Source organism: Triturus cristatus, chromosome 1_1 (genome assembly GCF_964204655.1).
Source record: "Triturus cristatus chromosome 1_1, aTriCri1.1, whole genome shotgun sequence".
Lineage (NCBI taxonomy): Eukaryota > Metazoa > Chordata > Amphibia > Caudata > Salamandridae > Triturus > Triturus cristatus.
In genome coordinates this window covers 298,792,788-298,807,846 of record NC_140579.1, presented here as the reverse complement: position 1 = coordinate 298,807,846, position 15,059 = coordinate 298,792,788, and the positions used below count along the sequence as shown (strand labels likewise).

Below are 15,059 nucleotides of genomic sequence, written 5' to 3'. Positions count from 1 at the left end.
AACTAATTGCAATATAATTTCTGTGAGTGGATTGGTATTGAAATTTTTCCGTACAAAACGATGGTGAAAAGTCTACCACTCTATCATGACGCGTTAATCCAATATGGCGGATTTTTCAAAATGGTTGCCCATTATTTGAGATATAGGGTTTAACTGTTTATATGCCCATGTGTGGTATCATTTTATATGTTTTTAGGGACGGGAAAGTCAAAAATAACATCAAAAATTGTTTCTGATGACCATAATATCAAATAATCGCGGAATATGTCAGATAGACAAAGTTTGTATAATTTTTCCGTTGACTTATATGACAAAGTGTGAAGGAACGTAAATATTGCAATTAACTTTTGAAACAAAAAGTTTGCTATTGTTTGTGTTTTGTTTTGTAACTTTGTTGTTATTGTTTTTTTTTTGTTAATCAAAAATGTTTCATTTATGTGTTTCAGGTTCTTGCGAGTTGCTGTGAGATACAGTGAAAATGGACGTAGAAAAGTGTTTCATTTGTGATGTGGTGTTTCAAGAAGATGACGATGTATCTGTACTCACTGAAAGAGGAGTGACTGGAATTCAAAAAACATGCAAGGAGAGAAAAATATCTAGTTTCACGTTTGTGTTGGGCAGAAAGTTCACAAGAAATGTAGAGCGCGTTTTGTTAACTTAAACTCCGTTCCAGGAGAAAGAATCAGATCACACAACTTCTCATGTTCTACGGTCGTGTGAAACCCCGTTTGATTGTAGAAAAAATAGTTTTTTCTGTGGTACTGAGTTAAGTTTATACTTCAGGGAGAGGAAAAAAAATGCGTGGTTTAATGCACGTACAGTTGAATTCAAATCATCAGTTTTACAAAAATGCAACGAACGCAATGATGAATGGGCAGACAAAGTTAAGAGACGTATCCAAAATGTGTCTGATTTACATGCTGTAGATGCATGCTACCACAGTGTTACGTCAATTTTCATACTGGAAAATTAATTCCCGGGCAGTTCACTGATAACTCTCCAATATCTTCAGGTCGACCAGAGGATTCAGTTCGCCAGGAAACTTTTCTTCATGTAGTTAAATACATGGAGGCAAATGATGAAGAACAAACTACTGTTAAAGAACTTGTTAATAAAATGCGAGAATTACTGCCAGAAGATAGCGAACCATACAGTTCGAAGTATATGAAACAAAAACTCAAAGAGCATTTTGAAGATGAAATCTTCATAGGAATAGTTGCAGGGACTGCTGATGTCGTTACTTTTAAAAGTACAGCTGCTCATGTATTGCAAGAGTACCACAGTCATAGCCATGAAGATGTTGAAGAGGATCAAAACAATCTCCTTATGGCAGCTGCTGAAATAATAAGAAATGATATTAAAGATATCCCTGTAGAACCAGAAACATATCCACCCATTGAAAACATGAGTAGTGTTGACTATAATGTGAGCTATATTCCTGATTCGTTAAGGCTCTAATTATCAGTTTTTGTTACTAATAAAACCAAGAGAGAGAGAAAAGTAGCTTCTATAGGACAGGCAATTATGCAAGCTGTGCGCCCACGAGTCTTAGTTGCACCGTTGCAGTTAGGGCTGGTAGTTCAATTAAATGACAACACAAGCTCGAGATTTGTAGTTGAAGCAGTAAATCATATGGGATTCTGCAGCTCCTATTCAGAAGTTCTTCGTTTTGAACGTTCAGCTGCAGCAGAAAGAGGAAATACTATACCTGTCCTTGTGGAAACAATTATTTCTGAGTAATAATGAAAATAAACAAGCCTTTATTGATCAATTATCGCAAAAGTTACAAGAAGCTGGGTGTAAAACAAAGCAAGCTCATAGTGATGCAGACTTCATGGTCATTTTGGAGGCTATTGAGTAGGCCAAAACTCATCCTACAGCAATTGTTGGCGAGGACACCGATCTTCTCATACTACTCCTTCATCATTTTCAAGAAAAACAATTTGATATTTTCCTTTGCCCAGAACCTAAGAAATCTTCCAAAAACATAACTGTGTATGATATTAGGAAATTAGCAAAAGCTTTAGGTAATGACGTCTGCTCTCAGATCTTATTTGCTCATGCCATATTAGGATGTGATACCACCTCCAAACCATTTGGATTAGGAAAACGTGACTCCATAAAGTTGCTCAGAAAATCAGGCAGCTTCAAAGAAAGTGCTGCCGTATTCCAAATTTCACAAAAATCAACAGAAGAAATTGAAAATGCTGGTCTTAATGCTATTATAGAGTTGTATGGAGGAATAACAGGAGACCGCACACTACATGATATGAGACTTCGAACTTTCACTTCAAAGGCAACAAAATCAACAATACATGTGAAACCAGAAGTCTTGCCTCCTACAGAGGATGCCTGCAAATTTCATTCACTCAGAGTATATCATCCGGTGCAGCAGTGGATGGGTATTCATATGGATCCATTACAGTGGGGATTTGAAGTGAAAGATGGAAGATTGGCTCCCATTAGAATGAGTCCAGCACCAGCACCAGATCATTTATTAAATTTGTGAAATGTGGCTGTAGCAAGAGTCAATGTGCGACTCTGCAATGTATATGCAGAAGACAGGGAATAGTGTGCACAGATGCGTGCACGGATTGTCGAGGAATAAGCTGTTGCAATTCCATGGAAGTGGACATGGACGATGATTGAAATCATACTATTCTTATACTGAGGAGTGCTGTTTGAATTTATCTCTTTAACAATTTTCATTTGTCAGTGTCATATTGAGAAGTGCTATATTATCTAGTTGAAATTTGTTTATCCTTTTCAAATGATGTTAAAAAAATGTAAATAAAAAATAATGTCAAAACTATGTTTGGCATATTAACATATAATTATCGTTGTTTATTGTATTAATCCCAATTTGATATTATGGTCATCAGAAACAATTTTTGGTGTTATTTTTGACTTTCCCGTCCCTACAAACATATAAAATGATACCACACATGGGCATATAAACAGTTATACCCTATATCTCAAATAATGGGCAGCCATTTTGAAAAATCCGCCATATTGGATTAACGCGTCATGATAGAGTGGTAGACTTTTCACCATCGTTTTCTACGGAAAAATTTCAATAACAATCCACTCACAGAAATTGTATTGCAATTAGTTCTAGGTTAGTCCATTTTTTGAACTAATTTGACTAGACTAGCTCACCTCACAGATAGGTAAGTACTGAGATAAGAAAGACTGGGCCACAGAATAATAAATATTTCCGGAAAATTATCAGAGCGTTTTAAGTCTTTTCAACTCACGAATAATCATTATTTTCGGAAATGTAACTGCAAGATTCTGCAGCCAATCCGGTGTAAATTGAGATACCAGAGAATGGTCTGCCTCCCTTGTGGAGAGGGGTACATATGATTTTTCTGTAGGAACTTATCTTGTTGCCTTAGGATAGGACCAATCTAATCGCAGTTTACATTTCTAGTATAATTTGATACCTGTAGCCATTGACCTTGTATCCTTGATTTGCTTTTTTGGCTCAGTACATCCTTTGCATTTCTTTCAATATTAACAGGCTCTGCGTATTTAGACTTTGAAGTGGCCATTGACAGAGGTGCTTCAATCATTCTGTGTTCTGACGTGCTCTGCTAACATCTCACAAGAGGAACGCAACAATACTTTTGAATCCAATGCCAAAGGTATGTCTTCCTATTTATTTTAATTTTAAGATGTTGAGTCGTGGGATGACCGCTATGACACTGGAATAGGTCTTGGAAGCAGCGGCAACCACATCTCAGAGAAAGTAACCGCAGGTGCACAAAGGTTCTGTTGTTGCTGCAGAATTCCTGCCCACATTCAGCGCTTATCAGATATGGAGATCATTCTCACGTTGCAGGAAATAGCTAGGACTGACCCTTTATTTCAGCAAGGAATCATTCATACGAAAAACCGGATGCAACCGAATTAAGGGCTTTGTGAGCTCGAGACGCTGCAGCTGATCTGACGCTGACTTCTTGCCTCTCGCGCCAGTGACTGAAAAGAAATCGACATACCTGCGTCCTGTGTCAGACCGTGTGCAGCTCACGCCCCTCTGCTCAAAGCAAGGGAATAGAATATACCGGTTCTTATAATCCATTTGATATGCCGGCAACACAAAACTCTTATGGTTTCTTTAATACTATGTTACGAGTCGGAACAAAAAAAACTTGGGGCCATATTATCAAGGACAGAGTTAAAATTATCGCCGCTTTAGCGGCAGGAAACTTCCGCTAAAGCGGTGACAATGGGCTTGATGATATGCCCTTGTGAATTCCCATAGAAGCCCATGTTCACACCGGAACATGGGCTTCTATGGGAATTCACAAGGGCATATTATCAAGTCCATTATCGCCGCTTTAGCGGCAGTTTCCTGCTGCTAAAGCGGCGATAATTTTAACTCTGTCCTTGATAATATGGCCCTAGATGTGCGAGGCAGATGGGTGGAGAAAAAGAGGCAAAGCAGGAAAAAGGCAAAGGTTTGAACCACAAAAGAAAAACAAAAGGAATGGCAGCATTATGTTGTGAAGAGAATAAGATGAGAGGGGGGAGGTCGTAAGGGAAGTCATAGGCAAGGCCGTAGGAGACGTAGCATTTTCCTAGGCGGATATGGGTAGATTTGCGGAGAGCTGAGACAGAGGTCTGACTTTGGTCTAAAACAGATGCATGAGGCGAGCCATCGAAAGATGCAAATCAGGCTACAAATGTCATGAAAAATATTGTAAAGTCTCTTTGATATAATAGAAGTTTTTTTTTCAACATTTGCCATTGTCTTAATTATGAACATAGGTTATATAACTGAATTCAGTGTCCTTTATTAAAAATCATTTAAAACTATGGAACAATCAGGAATACCGCATGTGCCCAAGAATTCAGATAATTCTGCAGTAAATTCTACCATTTGGGATGCACAACCTCCTCGGATGCTTTACAACATTACGTAACTGGGTTCCCATTATGTGTTTATCAGAGGTGGAAAGAGATTCCCTGAATCAAGAAAAAAAACTGAAGAAACCACATAGGCCATCGGCCTTCAGAAATCAGATAAAACCCCAGGACCAAATGGCTTACTTGTTGAGTAGTATAAGGTCAATGCCTCTGAAATGGTGCCACATTTATTAGATATGTTCCAAGAAGCCAAATAAGCCGTCTGACTATGAAATGGCACGAGGGAGGCGGTGATCACAGTTTTTTTAAAGAATGGTAGTCTCTCACATCAGTGTGATTCCTATCTCTCTCCTGAATGCAGGGGTCAAAATAATGGTGAAAATAAATACCAGCGGCTTATTATTGGTGATCAAGTTCCTTGTGCATAGGGATCAAAGAAGCTTTATGCCTCACAAGTCAACCAGATACTCTCTTCTGAGACTGTTCAACATCTTGTCCATGGTGCATAAACCGGAAGGGGCAATTGCAGTATTCCAGAAGGCCTTTGATTTATTAAAGCGAAATTCCTTATTTCTCCTATTGGAGCAATTGCAACTGGGTTCAGTCTTAATAACCTATATTCAATTTCTCTACATGCCTCTTGCAAGGGAACTGGTTAAAGGGGTGTTATAACAACTCTTTCCCATTTCACGAGGTACTCAACAGTGTTCTCTTCTTTTGTTGCGTCTTTTTGGAGTAGGGGTGGAGCCTCAGGATGATGGGATAACAGCATGTGGAAATATAAAAGGCTTCAAGGGGAGCGAAGGTCTTGGAGATAAGATCTCACTTTATTCAGATGTTCTCCTCATATACTTGCAAAATCCTATAATATCTGGTCCAAATGCGATGGAGATTCTGAATCAATTTGGGTTATAGACTGGCATTAGTGCCACGTGAAACAAATCCAACATATGCCAGATCGGGGGTGGGGCCTCTGAGGAGGGTTGCATAAATCAATACTCCCTAAAATTGGTAATGAAGCAATCAAGTACATAGGCATTTATATCTCCAGGACCCGTGAGTGGGTGTGGAAAAAATCATACTTTCAGTTTCTGAAATTGAAATTAAACACCCAACTGTGGATGCCTCTTCCGATCGCTCTCATGGGCCGAGTGAACTGGGTCAAAAGAAACATTCTTGAGGCACACGGCGAACCAAAATGGCCGCTCCATGAATCAGCTCTGTGACAATGAGGAGCGGTCGGAGCCGAAGGGCGTTCCTTTTTCATCGGAGCAGAGAAATAACAATGGATTCTCCAGTCGGAAGCTGAACAGAGTGCTGGGGCAAGTTTTTTTTAGACCACAAGAGGTCTTTTTGGATACTTTTTCTTCATTTTTTTTCTGCCTCATTCAGCCTTGCATTGTGGCCACCATTTTGTATGCTCAATACCAGCGCTTTCCACAGCGGGCGACGATGCAGCTTTGTTCCTGTGACTGGAATTTTCTATCCTTTTGGGACATTTTCAACATAGCTTCCACTACTTCATGGTGAGATGGTCATAATTTCAACGGATGTCTTTTCTCCCTTAAATACATTCATCTCTTCCCCGGGGGCACTGAAATTACTCAGCCAGCATTTTCAGTCAGGCTTTATAAAGGGTTTGTCGGCGCAACCTCTCGATAGTCTCTATTGCGCGTGACCTTGGAGTTTTGTGCCTTGTAGGGATTTTTCACAAGCTGCATTGATACACTGTGTTCTGGTCATGGACCCTCCACATTTAAACAAGACTCATGGAGTTGTTGGTTCCAATTCTGGTGGGCGCAAAGATTCGGTTGGTAATACTAACTAACGCGCCAAAAAAGATCCGTCCTCTCCAACAAAATCACCTCTTCCTTTGATGTTGGAGGACATCATGGACAAATTGCGCAATATTAGACCCTTTATGACGGACACTACTGCAACACTTCAGAAAATTGAAGAGAAGTGGTCCCGGTTGGAATCAAGACTTTCAGATGTGGAACAAAAAATCGGTGGCGCACAAGATTTTGTTGCCGAAGTGGATATTCTTTCTCGTGAAGTTACGCAACTGAAGAAAGCTACAGAGGATTTTGAAAATCGAAATAGGCGCAACAACCTACGAGTTTACAGAATTCCGTAAGGTTCTGAAGGCTCGGATATGATCTCCTCCTTGAAGTTTCACGTTCCACAGATAGTTGGTCTGTCGAAATCTACTTATCTTAATATCCAAAGGGCGCACAGGGTAGGCCCCCAGAAAACATCTTCCTCAAATAAACCATGTGGAATCATTACATATTTTCGACTATATTCTGATCTCATGGCAATCCTCAACGCAGCCAAGCAACATAAACAGATGCTCTGGTCTGGCCACAAAATCTTCTTCAGTCAAGATGTTTCCAAGCCTACTGCTAATTGTCGAAAAGAGTTTCTAGACCTCAGACCATTGTTGAGATCCATGAACGCTAGCTACGGCCTTATTCATCCATGCTTTTTTAAAGTGACTTATAAGGACAGAACTTTCACTTTCGAAGATTCTGTCGAGCTTAGGAAATTCATTCAAGTTCATAAATGAGAAGCTATGGAACTGAGCAAATCTTAATTGTCCTCTCATATGTTCTTTCTCTTGTCTCTTAGGTTCACCCCTTGCAACTTGTCGATGTCGACATCCCTATCGTTGTCTATCTGTTTAGTTGTATGAATCACTCCGTTGCTTTGTCTTCCCCATTGTTTGGTAAGTTCCCTTCCATTGTGTTGCTTATGTTTACCTTTACTGATAATTTTCAGTTTTCTTTCTTTTGTATCAGTGAACCTCTTCTTTCTTGGTGTCCCTCTCTGGAGTGGACTCTATCCTTTTCTCTCCCCCCCACTCCATTAATGTTCTTTTTGTCTGTGATCATTATGATCAAAGTCTTTTGGCTTTTTGTCATCATTTCTTTGTTTACACTCACAGGGCGACTGTGTTCCCGCTCGCTTCTCCCCTCTATTTCCTTTATTTCCTCCCTCTCTCCCACTCGTTTCCTCTCCTCTTTACCCTCCATTTTATTGCAATCTCTTTCTATTTCTACGTTTCTGTGGTATTTTACTATTTTCAACCTGGCATGTTTAACTGGATACATTAAGCTAGCTGTTCTACTTTCCTTCCCTTCTGTCAATTTTCTTGGCCTGAGCAATACCCTCTCTTATCAGGTTCTACTTCCTTTCGGTACTTGTACTACCCATTGTCACTCCGCCTCTTGCACCTTTCTTATCAAACTTTCTTCAAGTTTCATGCATCTCTATGCTTAATTTTGAATAGGTTTTTTCGATGAGTGGCCTTTGTGTTATCTCATGGAGTGTTAAAGGTATCCGTAATCCAGTTAAAAAACAGCGAATTCGCGTGGCTAGCAGCCGAGGAGAATGGCGGCTGGCTAGCGGAGCTCCGCATTCCCGGTGAAACATCCGATATTATCCTGACCCCAACCGATAGCACTTTTGGGAAAAAGACGACTCCCGGCACCGGGACCACTGTCGGCGGATACTTGGCTCTCTTAACACTGTCCCTAATACCTGATAAAGCCTGCGGTGCTCGGCGGTGGAGACGCATGGCGGTGTCCGGACTCCGGGGAGCTCCTGGGAAGTCTCCAGCGACTCCAGCCAGCAGTTGACCGGTGAGGTCTCCCCTCGGCTGCACTGCAGAGGTCACTCACAGCCTGCCCGGAAGAATAACGGAGTCGCGCGGGAGGGCCGGTCTCAACCGGGTGACACCACTACTGGAGGCCCCGGCGTATAGGCCCTTGCGCGCTGACGGCTCGACTGCCGCCCCGGGCCTGGGCGTTACTGCGGGAGAAGCTGGAGCGGTGAGAGGAAGATCGAAGGTGGGGACCCGGCCGCGTGAGGATCGACGCTGCGGCTGGGCTGCCGCCACCAGGGAGTGTGCACTTCAGGCCCCCTGAACCACCACAGAGGGATCTCCGGTCCGTGCTGGGCTGCGGACACCGGTGGAGGTGCGCCATCGGGAGGATCTGGGAGGCGCTGTGGGCGCTAAGCTGCTGTCGGCTCCGGGGAGACTCGGTGGATTGTGGGCTGTGATCACATATTGCCTACCCCCCAGAGGATTGGAGTAGATCGGTGCAACATGGGGGGGGGTGAGGCCCGCCCCTGTGGGCTCTGACTGAGGTGGGAGACCTCGTGGCAGGCTACCATAAGGCCCACTCAGTAAAGTGGAAAAGAGGCAGACAGCAAACCACCAGAAGTGCCGGGGTGGGGGTTTGACCCCCTTCCGATGCCCGAAGGAAGAGGTTGTGACCTGCTGACCTGATTGCTGTAGGCGGCCAAAATAAGAAAAGGTCCCTGACCTGAACGCCCTCATATGAACTGCCTGGGGGACGTCTAGGTATATGAAACATCTATTTACTGGGGACACGTATTGAGCCTGTACCTAGATTTAAGAGGACCATTCTCTGACATAGCTGGCAGGGGCCCTGCGACGACGCAAGCTAGGTGACCCGGAGGTTTGGAGTGCTCTGAGTGGCGCCCCCCATCTATCTATTGTTGCCCCCTGGGCCGCGAGAACGGTCATGGCGACGGGAAGGGGCCCAAAGGGGAGTGTACAGGGCAAACTCGCAAAATTCGCACGGACTAAAACCGGGGAGAACCAGGAAACGCAGCGGTTAGAGGACCACGGGTCGCCAAAAGAGTCGAGACCGCAGCCGGAACCCACCTTACGAGACGTGATGGAGGCCATCAGTGGAGTGAGGTCCTCTCTGGATTCTGTTACCACTGAAGTATCCCTACTACGAGCGGACTTCCAGAAAATGGACGAAAAAGTAAAAGACCTCAAGCTGGTCACGTCGCACTGCAGGATGACACGGCTCAACTCCAGGCACAGGTAGCCGAGTTGCAGAGCCAACATGTGAGGATGGCGCAACAGCTTGATGAGTATGAAGGGAGGGCCCGCAGGAACAACATACGAATTTTAGGTGTGCCAGAACGGGCGGAGGGGCCAGCTGCGGACCTCTTCGTCGAAGACCTTATAGAGAAGCATCTGCAGCCCAAAAGTCTCTCCAGGTATTTCTCAATCGAGCGAGCGCACCGAGTTCCGGGAGGAAGGCCACAACCTGGTGCTCCTCCGAGACCACTAATAGCCCGTGTATTTAACTATAGAGACAGATATTATTCTGCAAACGGCGCGGACCGGGCCCCCACTAAAAGTAGAGAACGGTAACATCACTTTCTTCCCGGACTTCACAGCCAGGGTCCAGGCTCAACGGCGCAGCTTTCAAGCAGTAAAGAAAGAGCTCCGGGATCGAGAGGTGAAATATGCCATGCTGTTCCCGGCGAAACTGAGAGTGGAAAAGGACTGCAAGACGTACTTCTTCAACTCGCCGGAAGACGCGTGGGATTGGCTAGAGGGATGACGCACAGTTGGGGGACACCGTCGAGACCGCACTACAGGGACACGAGTGCATAGAGAGACTGAGGGCACACTCCTGGAGGACGGCCCCGCTGGTGCCAAAAACCCTTAAGGGTAACTCTGGTGGTATGGATGTATGAAGGTCGGGTGCTGCTGGGCCGTCTACCTCCGGGAGCGATTCGAGACATTGGTGAGAACGTTCTTATTATAACAGTGACCTATTGGCCTGGAGGGCATTTGCTATAGTAATGGTTACGGTTGCTAGGCCTCAGTTGGGAATGGTGTCACTTTGCTCCTCCATGGACCGGGCTGGGAGCTACCAGGATGGGGGCATACCACTGATTGCTATAAACGGGGATGGGGTGACCGCACACCCTTACTGTTTGGAATTTCTGGGAGGGGGAGAGGCACTCTGCCTAGTTGGGGAGTGGGTAGTTCTAAATACACGGGCAGGGCGGCAGGGAGAGGGGAGGTACAGGGGTGGGGGGTCGGGTGTTCATTGTTTTTAGAACTGTTTGAGTCACAAAGTCGGTTATGCTTGCTGCTTCATGCCAGGTCCGCATTAGATTTTATCTGTAGGAGGGGCGAGCCAGGTCTGGCCCTGGCTATACTACGATGGGAGATTGTCCAACACATACTTCTGTTGAATACTTGCGCTCGTACCACATCGGACGATGGGGGGTAACATGGATTCGTCGATTTCTATATTTTCCTGGAACGTGAACGGACTGGGAGATAAAATTAAGCGAGGCATTGTCCAGCAATACCTGAAACGGCAGGCCCCAGACATAGTATTGTTGCAAGAAACACACATGGTGGGGAACAAAAGTAAAGCCCTAACAAGATGAGGGTACAAACTCCTGGTGCACGCCGACTTCACCACGGGATCTAGAGGTACTGGGATTCTAGTTAAGAGAAATCTAGCCCTCATTGTAAAGAATACCCAGGTGGACCGGGGGGGAGATTTGCTGTCTTGGAGGCCCAGTGGGAGGGGAGAGCGCTTAATATAATTTCAGTGTACTTACCTCCTGCATTGGGCAAAGAAGCCTTGATAGCTCTTGGGAAAATATTGACTGACCTCCCGGTGGGCACTTTGATAATGGGAGGGGACTACAACATGGTTATGGAGGAAGAAAAAGACAGATATCCCCGACGGGCGGGTGCACGTCCCAATGTACAAATGAAAGAATTCACCACAGCCATGGGTCTGGTGGATGTGGGGCGGGCCCTGAAGCCAGACGATATCCACTATACGTACTACTCCAATGCGCACGGAGACTCATCTTGAGTAGACTATTTTCTGACGTATGCAGCCTCCATTGGGAGTTTTCAAAAACCTGCGGTTCTGCCAAGAGGCATATCAGATCATTCGCCGGTCACAGTCGAGCTTACACATTGGGAGAGACAGCCGCGTTCCACAATAGTTCTAAACCTGCGGTTGTTGAAGATACCTGATATCAGAGCAGAACTCTGTCAGCAAACTTGTAGTTACTTTAATGAAAATGCAGGCTCAGTGAGGTCAGCGCAAACCTTGTGGGAGGCAAGTAAAGTGGTGCTAAAGGGACATGCCCTGTCCCTGAAGGTGGGATAAATTAAGAAGAAACATAGCCAGTTAGCCAAACTGGAAGATGAGCTTCGTTCGTTGGAAAATGAGAGCTCAAATGAGCCCTCAGAGGAAGCAATGCACCACCTAGAGATAAAACAGTATAGGATCAAAGCTAGGGAACACATGGTGGCCAAGCATCTTAACATACAACACCGTATATACGAACTCGGAGCCAGGACTGGGACGACGCTGGCCTGGCTGGAAAAAAGAGAGCAAGGGGAGAGGTGGGTGTCGAGCCTGACTATGTTGGATGGCAGCATCGTAACGCATCCTAAAGATATAGCTCAAGCCTTCGCGGATCACTTAGAGCAGATCTACTCTCCATCCACTGTACTGTATGATAGCAATATATTAACTCTCTCGGACTCAGCCAGAGCCGCACTGGAGGGTGACTTGACGGATGAAGAAATCCAAAAGGCGATAAGCCAAATCCACTCAGGGAAGGCCATGGGTCCCAACGGACTCCCCATCGAATTCTTGAAGGCAACTGCCTCATACGTTACCCCTCATTTGCGTGCCATGTATAACGAATGCTATGAGCAAGGGAGGCTGCCCAGAGACCAGCGTGTTGCCTCTATAGTTGTAATCCGTAAACCAGGGAAGCCTGGGGATCAATGTGGCTCTTACCGGCCGATTTTACTAATCAACGCTGAAGCTAAGATCCTAGCTAAAGTTCTGGCCACCAGACTGATCCCAGTCATTTCATCGCTGGTGCATCCTGACCAGTCAGAGTTTATGCCGGGGCGCAACACAGCACTGAACATCTGCCGACTTCACAACGTGCTGGCACGGAGGGAAGTTCTGGAAGAGGATGCTGTGGTGTTGTCGTTGGATGCCTCTATGGCGTTTGATTCCATTGAGTGGCCGTATTTATTTGAAGTCTTGGCCAGGATGGGATTTGGCCCGAAATTCCTAGGTTGGATTAAATTACTCTACGCAGATATAAAGGGCCAAGTGAGAGTTAATAACTATTTCTTTTTTTCTTTTTTTTAAAATCTTTTTATTAAATTTCAAAAGTAAGCAATGAAAGCAGCACACATGTGCGCCATGCAGGGCGCATATCGTAATATGAAAAGAGAACAAAAGAAATCAAAGGAAACATTGCCAGGTGATCGATGCGTGCACAGTGCAGATATCGCAACAACACATCTCCTACTCTCTAGCCACAGTTCCAACCATGTCATTCGACCAGACTCGACAAGACCCATGAGCAGAGCAAACAATCATTAATATTTTAAGAGACAGTGTCCCCAGTGGAGGTGGAATCTTGCAAATGCTGTCTAAGCAGCTCCCAAATATCGTTAGGCCTTGACGCGGAGGGTAATTCCTCTGCGAAGATTTCAAGAGTTTCCTTACAGTATATTAAATCCTTAATCCAGTCTGATATCCGAGGGCAGAAACGACCATCCCAGGACGAAGGGCGACCCGCCTTTTAGCTAATAAAAGAGCAACGCGAATAAATCTCCCTAGCACCCCCTTTATATGTGGTAGATGACAGAGCAAACACGCCGTTGCCGTGCATTGTTCAGAGCCCCCGTCATCTCGCGTATATGACTGAGGATCTCCTTCCAGTATGTGTATACCGCCCCGCAGTCCCACGCAAGATGGCAGAAGTCCGCGCCGTCGTGTCCACATCTCCGACAACGCGCGGAGTCTCGTAGACCCATTTTGTACAGCTTAAGAGGTGTATAGTATACCTGGTGTATAGATTTTAGATGTATCATACGTAGATCACCATTGGGCGATAACCGTCCTGTAAGGGTGCATATTTGTTCCAAGTCTTTCGCTGTCAAGGGGACCTCTAGAGCAGAATTCCATCGCTCTAAACTACTGTCCAATCCCCTCTGCGTCTCCTCCTGCACCGATTTATATAACTTTGTAATTAGTTTCTTCTTGGAGGGGACCACCAGCAGCAGCTGTAGCGAGAGAAGCGCTGGGGGCTCGGATGGAAACTCCGAATAATGACTTTTCAAAGCGCGCTTTAATTGGTGTGTAGTGTATGTGAATAGCGGCGTGGGATTGCTAATTAATCCCAATTCAGCGTCTACCACGCACATGCCCTCCGAATATACATCGCGCATGTGCGTTATTCCTACTTCTTTCAGCACCCTAATAGGACCAGCTTCCTGCATAACAGATAGCGCCGCATGTCCCGCAAGCGGCATCGCTGGAGCATATAGAGGGAGCTTTCCTGCCATCCTACAAATTGCCTACCATGCCGTTACCGTCACGTCTATCGAGTTAATTTCATGTTGAGTGTTACCTCTTTTTACATGAGTTAGTATTCCCGACAGTGGTATGGGATACGCGTCTCCGCTCTCCACCGCCAATTGAGGGGTGTAGTCATGAGGCCGGTACCAATAGTAGGGGTACTGAGCCTGGGCGCACAAATAATAAAGATAAAAATCAGACGCGCCGAATCCCCCTCTAGCATATGGGAGCGCTAGCGTGGCCCAGCTTATTCTCGCCTGCTTTCTCCCCACACTAATTTCAGGAGTTGAGTTCTGACCGTTACGAAAAGATGTCTGGTTAATGGTATGGGAATATTACAGAACAAGTACAAAAATCGCGGCAGAACTACCATTTTGAGTAGCCCAACTCTATCCGCCAGAGACAGAGGGAGATGCACCCATCCTTCAACCTGCTCCTCCAGTCGATGCAGCGCCTTGCCGTAATTCTCCCTGATAACCACCTCAGGATAACGATGCACCCAGACACCTAAATATTTAACTGGCTCTGTCGTCCAGATTAACGGATATTCCAAGGGAGGGGGACGCGTGTCAGAGGTTAGTGGAATAATCACTGACGTTCCCCAGTTGATCATAAGGCCAGAGAAAAAACCAAATCTGATGCATTCTCTCAGCACCTGAGAAAGGTGAGTCTGCGGTTCACGTATGAAGAGGACCATGCCATCGCGTACATGGATATCCGGACCGGGCGTTGTTTGAAATTAAGAGCAGCCTGTCGATGGCGTTGGTGTATTACACAGGCCAGCGGTTCGAGCACAAGAGCAAACAGGAGAGGCGACAGCGGGCACCCCTGCCTGGTGCCTCGGTCTATGAAGAGGGAGTCCGAGGTAATTCCCCCAACCCTCACTCTCGCAGAGGTATCTGTGTAGAGGAGTTGCAGCCATCGCAAGAAAACATTTGGAAGGCTCATTCTCCTCAAGATGTGGAACATATACCCCCATTC

General features: G+C 45.3%; 1 long non-coding RNA gene across 1 annotated transcript in view; it reads left to right on the top strand.

Annotated features, from left to right (window-relative positions):
- LOC146870148 (uncharacterized) overlaps window positions 1-1,030 on the top strand; it is a 68,608-nt gene extending 67,578 nt beyond the window's left edge. The window contains exon 4 of the long non-coding RNA XR_014959055.1: window positions 447-1,030. This is a non-coding gene — a long non-coding RNA (uncharacterized LOC146870148). The remainder of the gene's footprint in view (window positions 1-446) is intronic.
- The last annotated feature ends 14,029 nt before the right edge of the window (window positions 1,031-15,059 follow it).